This window comes from Lampris incognitus, chromosome 6 (assembly GCF_029633865.1).
Source record: "Lampris incognitus isolate fLamInc1 chromosome 6, fLamInc1.hap2, whole genome shotgun sequence".
Lineage (NCBI taxonomy): Eukaryota > Metazoa > Chordata > Actinopteri > Lampriformes > Lampridae > Lampris > Lampris incognitus.
In genome coordinates, this window is record NC_079216.1 from 69,489,533 (window position 1) to 69,507,176 (window position 17,644).

Genomic DNA, 17,644 nt, shown 5'->3' on the forward strand with positions numbered 1-17,644 from the left:
ACTCCAAATCCCAATGCCCCCTCCTGTTCCATTAGAGAGCAAGCCACGAAGCAGTGGGGACTGCTTCAGGGAGGCTGCTTTTTCAGCATTTTGCTCCTTGATAAGCCACCCAAAATTAGAACTATCTCTTGGACCATGACAATCCAGTAGCAGACAATACCGATCAATCAAAGAGAAGTGATAACATCATGGGCCAACCCTGTCGTTGTAGCTGTTAAAAAAGAGGATAGTGTATGGACAGGCAAGATGCACATTATCAACTAATGGAATAAATATGATTGATGCGTTCCACAACAACACTAGGCACCAACTTGGAATGTTCTGGAATAGCAGCCTCACAGTGTCAATCATAACCAAGACTTGTAGAGCACACATGGGAGTGAGTGAAAATACAGAGGCTACGGGGCGTCCGGGTAGCGTAGCGGTCTATACTGTTGCCTACCAACACGGTGATCCAGGTTCAAATCCCCGTGTTACCTCCGGCTTGGTCGGGCGTCCCTACAGACACAATTGGCCGTGCCTGTGGGTGGGAAGCCGGATGTGGGTATGTGTCCTGGTCGCTGCACTAGCGCCTCCTCTGGTCGGTCAGGGGTGCCTGTTCAGGGGGGAGGGGGAACTGGGGGGAATAGCGTGATCCTCCCACGCGCTACATCCCCCTGGTGAAACTCCTCACTGTCAGGTGAAAAGAAGTGGCTGGTGACTCCACATGTATGGGAGGAGACATTATGTAGTCTGCAGCCCTCCCCAGATCAGCAGAGGGGGTGGAGCAGCGACCGGGATGGCTCAGAAGAGTGGGGTAATTGGCAATATACAATTGGGGGGAAAGGGGGGAAAAGAAGAAAAAAAAGAAAATACAGAGGCTGCTGCTAATCAGTCTTGCTGTTTACTCTGTACTATTGCCCACACCACCAGCAGGAGGAGGCTCCAAACCCTGTTTTCGTTTATTGACTCGTTTACTTTATGGTGAGAATATACCCAGCAAGCAGTTTAAAGGAGTGTGACAGCAAATGCCAAGAACTTTATAGCTCACTAAAATGGCAACTTATTTAGAAATAGCAGACTTAGCTAAAATAAAAGATAGTAGTATTCTTCGATTTTGAGAGAGGGAAACTGGCAGGGGAAGGATAGAGAGTTAAATATAAGAGTGCCTGTTATAAAATATTATGACAGTTTGCAAGGTTCTTTCAACCAGCCTGGATTTGACCGACATAAAAAGCATTCTCTCCTCCTGGTCTCCAGCATAGAGTGATATATTCATGGAAATACTGACATGGACTCATATCACAGAAACTTTTAGGCACATCTTAAATCCAACTGAAGTCAGCCCAGCTGGATAAGGGTAATCTATATTTTTTCTCTGGTTGGGTTTGACATGCAGTTATACACAATAAGAAAATAAGAAAAAATAATCAAGGACAAAACCGTGGCACAATAGTGATGTAAATCACAAGCGTCATCACGATACAATTTTATATCCATTCTTTGGACAACGATACGATATTTGCAGATATTACAAAGTCTGGAGTGATATGATTTCGATTCAATTCAATTCAGGGGCCTGCGATCATACCAGACGATATCATACCTATTATTCGGCTACATTTATATCAACTCACAAAAAGCAACTAAAACATGATTTGATAATTTTATTACTGAGCTGTTCCAGACATTTAAATGAAAAACAATAAATTTTTAGTAAAAAGAGTAAAATAGACCTCCTCCTCCATGCACATCTCTGCTTCATCACCTTGGATTTATGAGGTCCTATCTGTGTGCTCAGTAGTTTAGAGATATTGAGCTTTAAACTTCTCACATCCTAGGCGAGTCTTAAAGTGTTAAACTCTTAAAGATGGCGATATGCATCGACTTTTCACTTTGCATCGATGATATTGGATCACTGATCATCGAACTGAACCATCAACCCATGGATCGTTACACCTCTGTAGTACAGTCACTCCACCTATGTGCATCGGCTGGCAGAATTGTCATTAGTGTATGATTTTAAGTTGAATTTATATTAGACAAGCTCCTGCATTTTATTCAAAGTGACAGGTAATGGAAAGTCAACATCAGTGCTGATAAGCCTTTCTATATAGTGCACAAAGCCAAAATACTACTTGGAGAAAACAGTAAACCCTATCACTCCTGCCAGACATAAATGTCTGGGTTACTAGCTGTCTAGGGAAGGGATCTCATTTGTGCCCTTGCAGGCTTAACTGGGCAAGGACCCCCAAAGACTCTTCTCAGTGAACGAGTCGCTCATCTTCATTGGGGGGGGGGGGCATCTCTGTGTTTACAGCGCCGAGACAATCCTCCAAGGAGAAGGCCACAACGGCATGATACAAATGCCACATATGGAAGACATTGTGGGCAATTACAGTACAGTAGTTGAGTTACTTATAATACAAGCTATGCAATATACATACAGGAAAAGCCACAGAGTACTTCCAACTTCATGAGAGAGACAGACAGACAGACAGACAGACAGAGAGATACAGCGAGGGGGGGGGGCTAGGATGTTGGTAGGGGAGTGTTATGGGGTGAAAATAGGAACTGTGTGCCAACAGTCAAGTCTGATTAGTCTGCAGTGCACATGGTACTGATGGCTAACAGGTGGAGAAGACTGTGTCTCAAACAGACAGGACAGAGACAGTGAGACGTTGACTGTTGCATTCTATTTCAACTGTTCATTAAGAGCCTGTTACTGAGAACCACCATGCACGGTTATAACAGACAAGTAAAATCTGTGTGGTGCACTGAATCTAAGAGTGGCAGCATTTAACATTGTACCGCATGTAAATGGTAAAATATTTACAGACGGCGTATGTTTGAAGACCAACAAGTCATCAGTGATCCAAGGCTGATTGCTTGCAACGTGTTTGTGAACTGAAATGAGAAATGTTTATGATTGTGGTCGTGCCTTCTAAATATTCACAAAGGCAAACCAGTCCCTCTCAGTGTGAGAGCTTTCCACTGAAGGTATTTAAATTCATAATGACAAGACAACAACACGTCTTAAAAAAAAGTGTAAGCCCTACTATTCATAGCATTTATTCTGGTCTTTCCTATAAAGGTTAAGGTAATATCTGAATTCATTCAGATGGTTTGAATAAAACTAGATTGGCCATGCTCTGTGTTAAGTACTGCAAAATTGTTACAGGACTGACTCTTCAAGGTTACAGGGCTCGGTAACCCTCCTTGAACAAATCCAGGAATGCATCGCTGGAACAGATTGCTGAGACGGGGTTTACCTGCAACAGCTGAGGTTGCACTGCTGCTTTTTAGCTCTGTACTGGGGCTGAGAAGTGACACCAGCTGAGGACCCGCTGCCAAACACTCCTCACTATCCCAAATACTCGATTTGGATCAAGCCCTTGCTAATATCATGCTTAGGATACCCCTAAACTAATGGCGCTGTGGACGGCAGCATCTGTTCAACACTCTCTAGTACTTCCAGCTTTGTTTTTTTCTCTGTGTCCAGTTACTCAAACCAGATTACTTTCACTAGAGAATAACTGCTTAATATTAGGCAACTCACTCCAGAAAGTTTTTCACCTGTTTTCACAAACACGGAAAGTTGGAGATCTTAGTTGGAGGAACAGTGGCTCACTGTGAGACATGGAGGTGATGTAGATGGGGGAAGCACACCAGTCCACTGGTGAGGCTCCAACAAAGGGGAGTTTCGATCTGCACTCCCAGCAATTGAAGAGTATGTCAAGAGCATGTCAAGAGTAGTCAAGAGTATGTTGGAGGTGAAGAGAGTGTCCGACAGAGTGATAAGTATGAAGCTGAAAATCGAAGGTGTGATAATGAATGTTGTCAGCGCATATGCCCCCGCAAGTTTGGTGTGAGATGGAAGAGAAAGAAGAATTCTGGAGTGAGTTGGATTAAGTAGTGGAGAGCGTTCCCAGGGAAGAGAGAGTGGTGATTGGAGCAGACTTAAATGGGCATGTTGGTGAAGGGAACAGAGGTGATGGGTAGGTATGGTGTCAAAGAGAGCAATGTGGAATGACAGATGGTTGTGACTTTTGCGAAAACAATGGAAATGGCTGTGGTGAATACGTTTTTCAAGAAGAGGGAGGAACACAGGGTGACGTATAAGAGTGGAGGAAAGTGCACACAGGTGGACTATATCCTATGCAGGAGGTGCAATCTGAAGACATTGGAGACTGCAATGTGGTGACAAGGAAGAACGTAGCTAGGCAGCATCGGATGGTGGCCTGCAGGATGACTTTGGAGACCAAGAAGAGGAAGAGAGTGAAGGCAGAGCCAAGGATCAAATGGAGGAAGCTGAGGAAGGACCATTTTTGTGTGGAGTTCAGGGAAGAGTTAAGACAGGCACTGGGTGATAGTGAAGAGTTGCCGGATGGCTGGGCAACTGGAGTTGGTCCCCAGGTACTGCACCACAGCTGCCCGCTGCTCCTACACAATAGGACGGGTTGAATGCAGAAGTCAAATTTCATTAAAAAAAAAACTGTACAATGACAAAAATAAAGTGGCTTTCTTTCTAACTACTGCAGAAGTGGTGAGGAAGACAGCTAGGAAGGCAACTGGTGTGTCATCAGTACAGAGGAAGGAAGATAATGAGACTTGGTGGTGGACTGAGGAAATACAGCAAAGTATACAGAGGAAAAGGTTGGCAAAGAAGAAGTAGGATAGTCAGAGAGAGGAAGAAAGTAGACAGGAGTACAAGGAGATGCAGCATAAAGTGAAGAGAGAGGTGGCAAAGGCAAAGGAAAAGGCGTATGGTGAGTTGTATGAGAGGTTAGACACTAAGGAAGGAGAAAAGGACTCGCACCGATTGGCTAGAAAGAGGGCCCAAGCTGGGAAGGATGTGTAGCAAGTTAGGGCGATGAAGAATAGAGATGGAAATGTGCTGACAAGCGAGAACAGTGTGTTGAGAAGGTGGAAGGACTACTTTGAGTGGATGATGAATGAAGAAAATGAGAGAGAGAGAAGGTTGGATGATGAAGGGATAGTGAATCAGGAAGTGCAGTGGATTAGCAAGGAGGAAGTGAGGACAGCTATGAAGAGGATGAAGAGTGGAAAGGCAGTTAGTCCAGATGACTTACCTGTGGAGGCATGGAGATGTTTAAGAGAGATGGCAGTGGAGTTTTTAACTAGACTGTTTAACACTTATTTATGATCCACATATTTGATTTGGCAAAGATTTTACGCTGGATGCCCTTCCTGATGCAATCCTCCCCATTTATCCAGGCTGAGGACCGACACTAAGAATCCACTGGCATGTGCATTCTTAGTGCCAGAGAAGAGGAAAAGAGGAAGGCCAAAGAGGAGGTTTATGGATGTGGTGAGGGAAGACATGCAGGTGGCTTGTGTGACAGAGGAAGATGCAGAAGGCAGGAAGAAATAGAAACGGATGATCCACTGTGGCGACCCCTAACAGGAGCAGCCAAAAGTAGTAGTAGTAGTAGTAGTAGTTTAACACAATATTGGAAAGTGAGAGGATGCCCGAGGACAGGAAAAGAAGTGCACTGGTACCGAATTTTAAGAAAAAATGTGATGTGGAGAGCTGTAGTAACTACAGAGGTAAAACGTTGACCAGCCACACCATGAAGATTTGGGAAAGAGTAATAGAAGCTAGGTTAAGAGGAGAGGTGATGATCAGCAAGCAGCAGTATGGTTTCATGCCATGAAAGAGCACCACAGATGTGATGTTTGCTTTGAGAATGTTGATGGAGAAGTATAGAGAAGGCCAGAAGGAGTTACATTGTGTCTTTGTAGATTTAGAGAAAGCATATGACAGGGTGCTGAGAGAGGAGGTGTGGTATTGTATGAAGAGGTCGGGAGTGGCAGAGAAGTATATAAGAGTGGTGCAGGATATGTATGAAGGGAGTGTGACAGTGGTGAGGTCTCCAGTAGGAGTAATGAATGGGTTCAAGGTGGAGGTGGGATTACATCAAGGATCGGCTCTGAGCCCTTTCTTGTTTGCAATGCAGATGGACAGGTTGACGGACGAGATCAGGCAAGAGTCTCCATGGACTATGATGTTTGCGGATGACATTGTGATCTGTAGCAAGAGTAGGGTGCAGGTTGAGGAGAGCCAGGAGACATGGAGGTATGCACTGGAGAGAAGAGGAATGAAAGTCATTAGCAGCAAAACGTAATACAAATGCGTGAACGAGAGGGAAGACAGTAGATTGGTGAGGATGCAATGAACAGAGGTGGGAAATGTAGATGAGTTTAAATACTTGGGGTCCACTGTACAAAGTAACAGGGAGTGTAGAAGAAAGGTGAAGAAGAGCGTGCAGGCAGAGTGGAGTGGGTGGAGAGAGTGTCAGGAGTTATTTGCGACAGTAGGGTACCAGCCAGAGTGAGAGGGAAGGTTTACAAGATGGTAGTGCGACCAGCTATGTTGTATGGTTTGGGGACAGTGGCACTGATGGAAAGACAGGGGGTGGAGCTGGAGGTGGCAGAGTTGAAGATGATAAGATTTTTGTTGGGAGTAATGAAGATGAGGAGGATTAGGAGTCAGCACATTAGAGGGACGGCTCAGGTTGTACAGATTTGGCGATAGGCAAGATTGAGATGGTTTGGACATGTGTGGAGGAGAGATGCTGGGTATATTGGGAGAAAGATGCTGAAGATGGAACTGCCAGGCAAGGGGGAAAGAGGAAGGCTAAAGAGGAGGTTTATGGATGTGGTGAGGGAGGACATGCAGGTGGCTGGTGTGACAGAGGAAGATGCAGAGGACAGGAAGAGATGATCCACTGTGGTGACCCCTAACAGGAGCAGCAGAAAGAAGATAAACGAATGTTTGTGTACAGATGTCAGTGTTAAGTAAATACTGCAGCTCGAACTTGGAGACATTGTTCATAAATGTGCTAACCACTTGGCAGCACGGTGCCCCAGTGGTTAGCACTGTTGCCTCACAGCAAGAAGGTCCTGGGTTCAAACCCCAGGCCATCCCAGGTCCTTTCTCTGTGGAGTTTGCATGTTCTCCCTGTGTCTGCTTGGGTTTCCTGCGGGTGCTCCAGTTTCCTCCCATCATCAAAAAGACATGCATGTTCGGGTTAATACTCCTGCCTGTGCCCCTGACCAAGGTAATGGATAGAAGAACCGGAGTTGTGAAGAACTGCAGAGAACAAATGTGTTGTAAGAATACAATATTGAATAAAGCGGCTTTCAGTTCATAAACTGCAAGCCTTTTTATTCACCACAGGAGTGTTTATCCTTCATCCTGGTCAGTGTTTACATCCTACCCAGCATGAAAGGTGCACTGTAAACCCTGGCTGACCAGATTACCGGCTAAGAGCAAAAACATACAGATTCACTTTTCATAACCCTTGGGGACTTTAACAGAGCAAAATTAAACCACGAACTATCAAAATACAGACATTATATTAATTGTCCCACCAGGGATAACAACACACTGGACCACTGCTACCCAATTCTTAAAGATGCATATCGTTGTGTCCCCCCGGCAGTTTTGGGGCACTCTGATCACTGATTGGTTCATTTTATTCCAACCTACAGGCAGAAACTAAAATCTGCATAGCCTGTGGTTAAAACATGGACCACTGAGGCGATGCAGGAACTGTAAGACTGTTTTGACTGTAATTGGAGTGTTGTTGATGCGTCAACTGGACACCTGGACAAAGTAACTGACACTGTGACATCTTACATAAGCTTTTGGTGCCTACCAAAACCTTCTGCACCAACAACAATAACAAGCCATGGTTCAAAGCCAAGCTAAGTAAACTTTGGTAGGCCAAGCAGGACGCCTACAATAGTGGGGATAGAGCCCTGTACAAGCAGACCAGAAAGTCACTGAGAAAGATCGCAGTGACTGAAAGAAGCTACACCGAAAAGCTAAAAAACAGGTTTTCAGCCAACGATCCTGCTTCAGTGTGGAGGGGTCTGCAATACATCACAAACTACAGAAGACCATCCCTCCATGCTGAGGTGAAGAAAAACCTGTCTGACGACCTGAATATCTTCTACAGCAGATTTGAGAGGGACACATTCTCTCCAGCCCAATGAAACAGGCCCCATCACACCTCTGGCAACCCCCCTACTCTACCCCGCTGATACTCAGGCTGCACTCAAGATATGTGTAGAGGATGTGAGCCGGCATTTCCAGCGACAGAAGATCAGGAAAGCACTAGGTCCAGACGGTGTCTCCCCCTCCTGTCTTAAAGCCTGTTCTGACCAACTGGCTTCACGCAGATCTTCAACAGATCCCTAGAGTTGTGTTAAATCCCCTCCTATTTCAAATGCTCCACCATCATCCCAGTCCCCAAGAAACCCTCCATCACAGGACAGGATGATTACAGGTCTGTCCTTCTGACATCTGTGGTCATGAGGTCCTTTAAATGACTGGTGTTGGCCCACCTGAAGAACATCACAGGACACCTGCTGGACCCCCTGAAGTTCGCCTATTGGGCAAACAGGTCAGTGGATGATACAGTCAACACTGGACTGCTCTACATCCTGCAACACATTGACTGCCCAGCGACATATGCAAGGATGCTGTTTGTGGACTTCATCTTGGCATTCAATACCATCATTCCAGAAAATCTCTCCTCCAAACTCTCCCAGCTCAATGTATCCCCTGCCATCTGTCAGTGGATTACCAGCTTCCTGACAGGCAGGAAACAGTAGATGGGGCTTGGGGAAGTCCCTTTTCGTATATGAACATTCAATACTGGTGCTCTCCAGGGATGTGTTCTCTCCCCACCGGTCTTCTCCCTCTACACCAATGACTGTACCTCCAAGGACTCAAATGTTAAACTCTTAAAGTTTGCTGATGACACTACGGTCACCAGACTCATCCAAGATGGTGACGAGTCTGCATATCAGTGGGAGTTTGAGCAGCTGGTGGTCTGATGCAGTCAGAACAATTTGGAGATGAACATGCTCAAGACGGTGGAGATGACAGTGGACTTTAGGAGACACCTCTGTGTCAACCATGGAGAACTTCAAGTTTCTGGGAACTACCATTTCCAAAGACCTAAAGTGGGAGACCAACATCAACTGCATTCTCAAAAAGGCCCAGCAGAGAATTTTCTTTCTGCGGCATTTGAGGAAATTTGGTCTGCCACAGGAGCTGTTGAGCCAGTTGGACACCACAGTCACTGAATCTGTCCTGTGCACATCCATCATGGTCCGGTTCGGAGCAGCAACAAAACAGGATAGGATCAGAATGCAGCAAACCATAAGGACAGCAGAAAAAAAAATCAGTGGTCCTCCCCTGCCCACCCTGCAGGACTTGTACACCTCTTGAGGCTGGAAATGGGCGGGCAGAATTGGCACCGAACCAACACACCCAGGACACAGCCTGTTTGAACTCCTACCCTCTGACAAGTGCTACAGAGCAATGTGCACCAAAACCACCAGACATAGGATCAGTTTTTTTCCCCCACAGCCCATCTCTCTCATGAACACTTAATAGCATGGTGCAATAATGGACAGTTATTAAATAAATATGACACTTTGTAAATAGCTCCCTCTGTTCAAGATGTCTCACTTACATAGCTATAATGTGCACTCCATCATTTTAAACCAGACCTACAATACAAATTTACAATTGTAAATACACAAGACACATGCTGTGTACTGTTTATAAATTATTATCAGGAATCAGGAATCAGGAACACTTTACTTGTCATTTCACCTCATGCACTTGCACACATGAAATGAAACAAAATGCCGTTTCCCCCAGCCCACAGCAGTACAACACAAAGACAAAAACACATTCAAGAACTACAAGACCACACATATTCAAATATATATAGCCAAACACACCAAAAAAAAAATCACTGTCCAAGAGAACAAATGCCAGCCAGGATGACTGTCGGAACCGCTGGTCTGCCTGGGCTAGCAGTTAGCCTAGCCTGCCCCGATTATGCATCTTGTCAGACTGCAATCCGTATTTCCTCCTCGGGTGCAGCTCCAGGCAGGGACCGTGGTCCCTGTTGCAACCGGACAAAGCAGACCAAGCCCTCCAGCCAATCCAGCGCCAGCTCTCCCAGACCACCCTCGGTGTTATCAGAACTGCTGGTCTGCATGGGCTAGCAGTAAGCTTAGCCTGCCCCAAGGCTGCGGTCCCTGTGCCCACAGCAGCAGACCAAGCTCTCCCAGTCGATCCAGCGCCAGCTCTCCCAGCCGACAAACAAAGAGTCCACATCAGCGAGGACCTTTCGTGGACATTAAACACCCAGACCCTTGTGAAAAGGGCCCAACAACGCCTGCATTTCCTGAGGAGGCTGAGGAGCGTCCGTCTACCCCCCAAAATTCTCACCAACTTCTACCACTGCACCATAGAGAGCATCCTGGCCATCTGCATCTCAGTGTGGTACGGCAACTGCACCTCAGTAGACCCGAAAGCTCTGCAGCGGATCGTCAAGGCGGCCCAGCATATCACCGGTACCCAGCTCCCAGCCATAAAAGACATTTATCACAAACACTGCCTTCGAAGGGGTCTGAGCATCAGCAGAGATCCCACCCACCCCAACCATGGACTGTTCTCCCCCCTGCGCTCTGGGAGGCGCTACAGGAGCCTCAGAGCCCGCACTACCAGGCTCAAAAACAGCTTCTTTCCACAAGCTGTTGCCCATCTGAACCTGGCCACCCACTGAATGTCTGTAGATATTTTTAAATATTTTGTACTCCAGCTCTCTTTTAACTTATTTTTAGCTTTTGGTCTTCATGTGTGTATATCTTATATTGTGTTTGCTGTGTCTGTCTTGCACTGTTTGGTGAAGCCACAGCCCCATTTCATTTTTAACATGTGCCTGCACATTGTTTTTAATGACAATAAATTGAATTGAATTGAAGACAAAAACTTAGACGCAGACATGGACAAAGACACTGCATGGACGGTACTGGGTGAGGCTGCCGCAAATGTGAATTCGTGCCGCCGTCTTTGCACTCCAGTACTGGGTGAGGCCACAATATAATATATAAGCATAATAAGATGTGAATTATTCAGCCATAACAAAACACTGTAGTTATAGTTGTGACATACTTGTTGTGCACACATACTTACATCCAGCATTCTATTATTCCATTTATTTCTTTGTTTTTTGTTTTTTTGTTTGTTTGTTTTTTTGCATGATATATGTTAAGTACATACTTACTAGAAGGTCCTGTAAACTGGAGTCAAATTCCTCGTGTGATTCTGGTTCTGATTCTGATCCTGTGGGTGAGCATGCTTTGCCATGGAGGGAAAAAATATCAGCCTCCATCTTGTTTCATCACATCCAAGAAAAAGAACACTCTTTCATCAAATGTCACTTTTAAGAGATAGTGTTCTCACGCTTGTCTCTGCTGGCTCGGTAATTGCAGAGTATTGTTATGTTGAGAGCAGCGCTTTTCTGTGAGAGCAAACATGCAGCAATTTCTTCAGATCTGTAATCAAATATATATATATATGTGTGTGTGTGTGTGTGTGTGTGTGTGTGTGTGTGTGTGTGTGTGTGTGTGTGTGTGATGTGATGATATTCCCAAAATTTAATATGTAACCAATCAAAAATAGAATCAGCCAAAACAAAAACCAGCCAATAAATTTTCAGAAATACTGGCATGAAATTGCCTGTACCAAACAGCAACAGTGACTTTTGATTTTAGCTGGAGAGTTCAATCTTTCTGGCATGTCTTACAGTAAATGACAATAGTTCCCTTAAACTGCATGAAAAAATAAATTCTCATTTAATATTCTTGTTTAATATTAGCTAGTTATCCTATCTATCTAGTAGATGTCTATTTTGTCAGCTAGTAAGTTGCATAAATAAGTAGGACCAAACTGGCAGTGCTGAGGAGAAAATTTCCCCACACATCAAGATGTGGCCCCTCATCCAACTGCCTCACAGACTTGCCTCAAAACAGTCCAAATTATTTAGGAAAGAAAGATTACGCCTCAAGTCACAATAAGACGATTCAAATTAATTTCCCTAGCAGGTCTCTTCTTTTCCCTCTCCACTAAAGCCTGGGGTGTCTTCTTCGCTGCTGATGCCTCTGGCCTCACACCACTAGCACAGACCGCCAGACAAGAGGAGCCCAACCGCTGCCAAACAGTTCATCTGTCATTTAATCACAACGCAAGCCATTTTCAGTGGAAACAGGCAGAAAGACTGTTATTGTGTTTCACGAGAGCCCGCAGCTGTTTTCCCAATCTCTCCTGTGCTTTCCCCAGCACAGACCATTTGGGTAGATGTACACTCCACCTGTGGTCGAAATTACAAGCACATCTCCCCTGTGCTTATTAAGGACATATACAACATATCCTGTCTTAAAGAATGTTGACCTGAGGGGCTTTACTGAACTCACTTATATACCATAACTCCATCAAAGACGTCCTATGCATACACTGACAGCTGAGCAATGTCGTCTGTGCTGAAATAAACAATTGCATTGGGCACTGGGTCAAAAATAAATTGCAAGAGTCATTTGCCTTTCTCAGAAACCATCTACATGTGTATACACACTGTTAACTGGAAACAACACACACTTGTTTATAATACCTCGGCTGTGTACATGTGTGTGTGGGCGTGTGTGCTATAAGTTAACATGTGTTGCAGCTGGAAGCATCTGACATATGCATCCCCACACAGCTCCACCCTTGGCGGTAGCCAGATGCTGAAACGACAGGATTGAATCCAATATCCCTTCATCAGCACCAGGAGAGCCAAAGTATGGGCCCTTTCTTCCTCAGTCTTCCCTTATAACACATACATCCTCCCTTCCCTCCCCTAACAGAGCTCACATTATCCTCCTAATCAGCAGGTTGCTCACTCCTGTAGGTGTGCCAAAGGGGACTCCAGGACTGTCTAAGCTTATTAGGGGTTCCCAGACTCCCACACCTACAGATATTGGAGCCTTCTGTGATTCTGTGGAGCCTTAGACCCCTGACATGTGGAGGCAATCACTGCAAACAGAGGAGAAATGCCATACACGTTTCAAGCTAATAGTGAGCTGGATCAATAATGAGCAAGGTCTAATGTCCAATCAAAATACGCCCTCGCAGAACAAGTAGTTGCTCCAGAGGTCTTGTAATGTGTTTCTGAGCAGAGGCCTGGATCAGTAATGACCTGGATCGACTAGCTTATCATAATAAGTGTGAGTGCTTCTATAGCGAGCATTAGCCAACACTACAATGTACACAGATACTCTCAACACTTGTCTAACACACTGATGTCATGTTACCATGACCATTTAAGCTTAAATAGCTCTATGCCATTTAAAACACTTGAGATATTCAGCCCTTGCAATAACAGACAATTTTTTAAATAGTGTAAGTTCGTCAGCATATCCAGAATATTAGGTGATTTTCAAGCTTTGGTTCAACTGTTTATACTAGATAATTAACTTTGTAATTGGCAAAAGTTTCCCCTTCCTGACTGCTAAACCATCCGTACTTCCTGAGCTACTAAACGCTCTGTGTTACTTCACAGCGGATGAGTCCAGTTCAGTCTATGGGTTGAAATGAGGACACTGTAGCACATGTTCAGCGCCTCTAGTCTGACAGCATCACAGAGTCACTGATAAATTTGAATTTACTCAAATGCTCAACTTATGCATCATATTATGGTGGCACACACTGTAAAACTGTCTTATCAAGCTTTGCAGCCAAGAGGAACTTGCCATAGTCACTTCTGCTGTGAATAAACTGACAACAGGGGTTTCTACTACTGAAACCCACCCAGTTAAATATGATTCACTCCACTTAGTTTCCCTTGACCACACTTCAGCAAACTTTGCCAGGACAAAGCCTAAATCCAAGAAAAACTTAATTCTCTGTACACACAGTTCAAAACCATGGCGCAACTCTGAATAACAAGCCCAGAAGAGAAGGCCCACTGTCTTATAGAATATAGATATGGGCTTTTTTTGGAACGGACAGAAATTTGGTCAGACTTGGTCATCCTACATGGTAATTTCACTGACCAAATTGTGTAATGTAAGATCTGAGTCATGGTGTGAAAATGTTCGGAAAAGGCACACGCTGAGGGGAAGCACTGTACTGCATCTACCAACCAGCTACATGCAGGGTGAAGGGTGAAGGGACGCTGAAATGCCCTTCATATAGATATCCAAAGGAGTTGAATCAAGTGCAACTGGACTTGGTATATACCCGTGAAGACGTTTCGCCTCTCATCCAAGAGGCTTCCTCAGTTCGTGCCTTTCTGACTAGACCAAGCTAGTCTGACTGGCTGCTGATGAGACTCAGAATTTATCCACTAGGAGTTGTTGTCAGAGCTATTGATATGCGTGGCTCTTTGGGATCCGATGTTTACTAACGCCCGTCACTAACAGAGCCCATAGATATGCGTGGCTCTTTTGTGTACCGATGTTATGGCCGCGCCCGTCATTATCGGAGCTATTGATATGCGTGGCTCTCCTGTGCTCCGATGTCCATTAGACCTTCATATAGACTAAACTAGCAGCTTACTTGAGCACAGCAGTTACTGACCACTCACTCACCCCTTGCTGAGGCCTGATACAGGCCTCTCTCTCCCTCTCTCTCTCCCCCTTCTCTTCCTCTCTCCCCCTCCGTCTCCTTCTCTTTCTCTCTCTCCCCCTCCCTCTCTCTCCCCCCTCTCCCTCACCCTCTCTCCCCCTTCTCTTCCTCTCTTCCTCTCTCCCCCCCTCTTCCTCTCTCTCCCCTTCTCTTCCTCTCTCCCCCCCCTCTCTCTCCCTCACCCTCTCTCCCCCCTCTCTCTCCCCCTCCCTCCCTCACTCTCTTGCTCTCAATTCAATTCAATTCAGTGATGCTTTACTGGCATGACTGCATTAATTACAATGTTGCCAAAGCAAAACAGGTCAACAGTACTAAACAAAAACAAACAAAACAAAAAAGGAAAAGGAATATATAGAACTGGCAGAAACATAGCACAGCACTTGAACAGCAACTGACAGTGACTGACAGTGTTTTGGTCACTCACTGACCCTTAGGCTATGGCATTCTGACACATATTGTGCTGCAAGGTGTGACCTTTGACCCTCTCCTAAAATAAGTGGCCATTGTTCTTTCTCATCCAGCAGTAGAACATTTGGAATCTGGTTTTCAAAATGTCTCCTGGTATTTTTCTCTTATGTTCTGGAAGGTCTCACGATTTAGCAGGAAGTGCATCTCTGTCTCCACCTCACCTGCCGTACAGGGACCACACGTTCTTTGCTCTTTTGGTAGCCAAGAAGTGTTGTGTGTCTGCCCTTTTCCATGGCCAGACTGTGGTCAGTGAGCCTGTACGTGGTCAGGATGTGTCTGTGCTGACTGTCTCTGACAGTGGACAGACAGTCAGCCAGTTTGTCTTCTCTTTTTAGGGCCCGATAACATTCTGATTTGTGTTGTCATTTGGTTTCTGTGTCCCAGTGTTCCACATATGAGTTGTTGCATTGCGTGATGATGTGTTTTACTCTAGTCTGTGGTTGGTCAGCATCGCTAGTCTGAAACTCATGTGTGTCAGTAGTTACGGGGTCAGTTAGTTTCACAACCAGCTGACTGAGGGGGCTCTTTCCTAGCTCTTGGATCTGGAATGCTTTAAACTGCAGCGTGTGGTGGGGACTTGATTTAAGGTGCATCCAGAATTTAAGTGATCTTTTTTGGATATTTATTATCAATTGGAAACACTCTTCCCCCCTCTCTCTCCCTCACCCTCTCTCTCCATCTCTCCCCCTTTCTCTCTCTCCCTCTCTCTCTCTCACAAACACACACACACACACACACACAAATTCTGAGAGACAAGCAGAGAATATACTCATATTACAATGTCCGTATATTGCAGTTACCCCATCAAATATAATATTCATATAAAGTAGTGCAAATTCAAAGATGATGCAAACTGACAAAGACAAATGCATGTAATAGAGATATGTAATATAAATATCCCCCTTACACACATGACAGTCCAGACATTCTAAAGAATCAAGTGTCCCATTCCCATCAACATACCTTCAGGTTGCACTCTGTGTATCGTAAACTAGGAATGTTTCTGAGATGAAGATATGAAGAGAAAGCCAGTTCTTTGCTCCAGTCTACTCATTCATCTCCCGGACACATTTACCATCATCTCTTCCACAGCAAATGATACATGCAACAAAAAAAAACAATCTGTTCCATGACACATTATTTATAAGTGTGTTCAATGATTTCTCCCTCGACAAATTTACCACCCAAGGATTATCTCTCTAGCTATATCCATCAAAAGTTTAATGGCAGGCTGTTAATCACTTAGGTTTTTCTGCACATTTGCAGAGCTCTGCAAGGATGAAGAGGAGGAAAGGCAGAGAGGAGGAGTAGGCAGAGATAGATCATGGCCTCTGGGGTGCAGCGTTGGGATGTGTGGGTGAATAAAGACACCAGTCTAATCACTGGTGGACTCAGGGAGGGGGGCCCTCATGTTCGAAAAAACGCCACAAAAGTGCCCTCTTGATTGCCCCATGGTAGATAAAACATGATAATTTGCCTTCTAGGGTGGCCCAATGTGCAAGACATTATGATATACTGCCATCTATGGTGCCTTTCCAGTGGACAAAACGTGATTAAGTGCTCTCTAGTTTGCTTTTCCAGTGGACAAAACGTGATAAAGTGCCCTCTAGGGTGCCCTTCCAGTGGAGAAAATGTGATGAAGTGACCTCTAGGGTGCCCTTCCAGTGGACAAAAACATGATCCATTGCTTTAATGAGTGTCCTTCCAGTGGACCATAAATGCATCATGACTTTCTGTGTGCTCGTGCCTCACCACATACAACTGCTGCCCTTTTTATGTTTTTCACCCCTGCCCATCAAACAGCCCGAGTCAGCCACTGGGTCTAACGGACAATGTTTGATTGACTGAATCCTGCAAAGCAATTCAAAATAAACAATCACTTTCTGCAAAGGTAGGGGGAAACACTTGTGTCATATCTAAGACTTCGATAAAGCACCCTGACACAGGTCAATTCACAGGTCATTCCTGTATGGCATGATGTGTTTGTGAGTACACCACGGCCTTTTTGCAGGTTTGTGTCAATCCCAAAAATGAGTGAACACAAGAGTGGAAGTAAACACTTTACGGGAAGGATATTTTAGAGCTGTGCCAAAGAGGGGAGAGTAATTCACCACATCTTTGCCAAAAAGACATCAACAGCAAAAATATATTTGGCTAGTCCAAGAGTCTGTGTAGAAAATCACACATGCAAAAAAACCAGGAAATTGTGAATGTGGCACTTCAGCGCGCACGCGCGTGCGTGTGTGAGTGAGTGCAATTGCTACAAAGTAGCAATTGTAACAAAGTCCTTGTCCTGGTTTGCACTATCCACAGATTTTGTGATCAAGCAGAGTTGAAGCAGATGGTGATGAGTTCGTCCCAAAACCTAACATTTTAATTGCACCCCCTTCACAAACACATGCAAACACACAAATACAAACACACACACATACACACACTTATTCCATCACCAAAGCTGTCCTCCAAAACCTCAACAGCGATAAAATTGTCGAACTCATTCTTTTTCATTTTTGCCCTGTGGCTCTCGTTGCAGTTGCATGGATTTCAAGTCCCCGTACTGTTTTGCTGTTATGTCCTTAGATGAACATTCAAGGTATGGCTGCTATCTACTGTCTTCCGGTTGGACCATAGAAAGCAACCCTAGCAACGATAAGCTGCCTCTGCCTTGTAAGTCACATTCCCTGTCTGGCTGTT

The 17,644-nt window shown here is 44.9% G+C and overlaps 1 long non-coding RNA gene across 1 annotated transcript in view; it reads right to left on the reverse strand.

Moving 5' to 3' along the window:
• The window catches only part of LOC130114773 (uncharacterized), a 245,746-nt gene that overhangs the window by 216,854 nt on the left and 11,248 nt on the right, over positions 1-17,644 (reverse strand). The gene's annotated exons all lie outside the window — the stretch shown is intronic.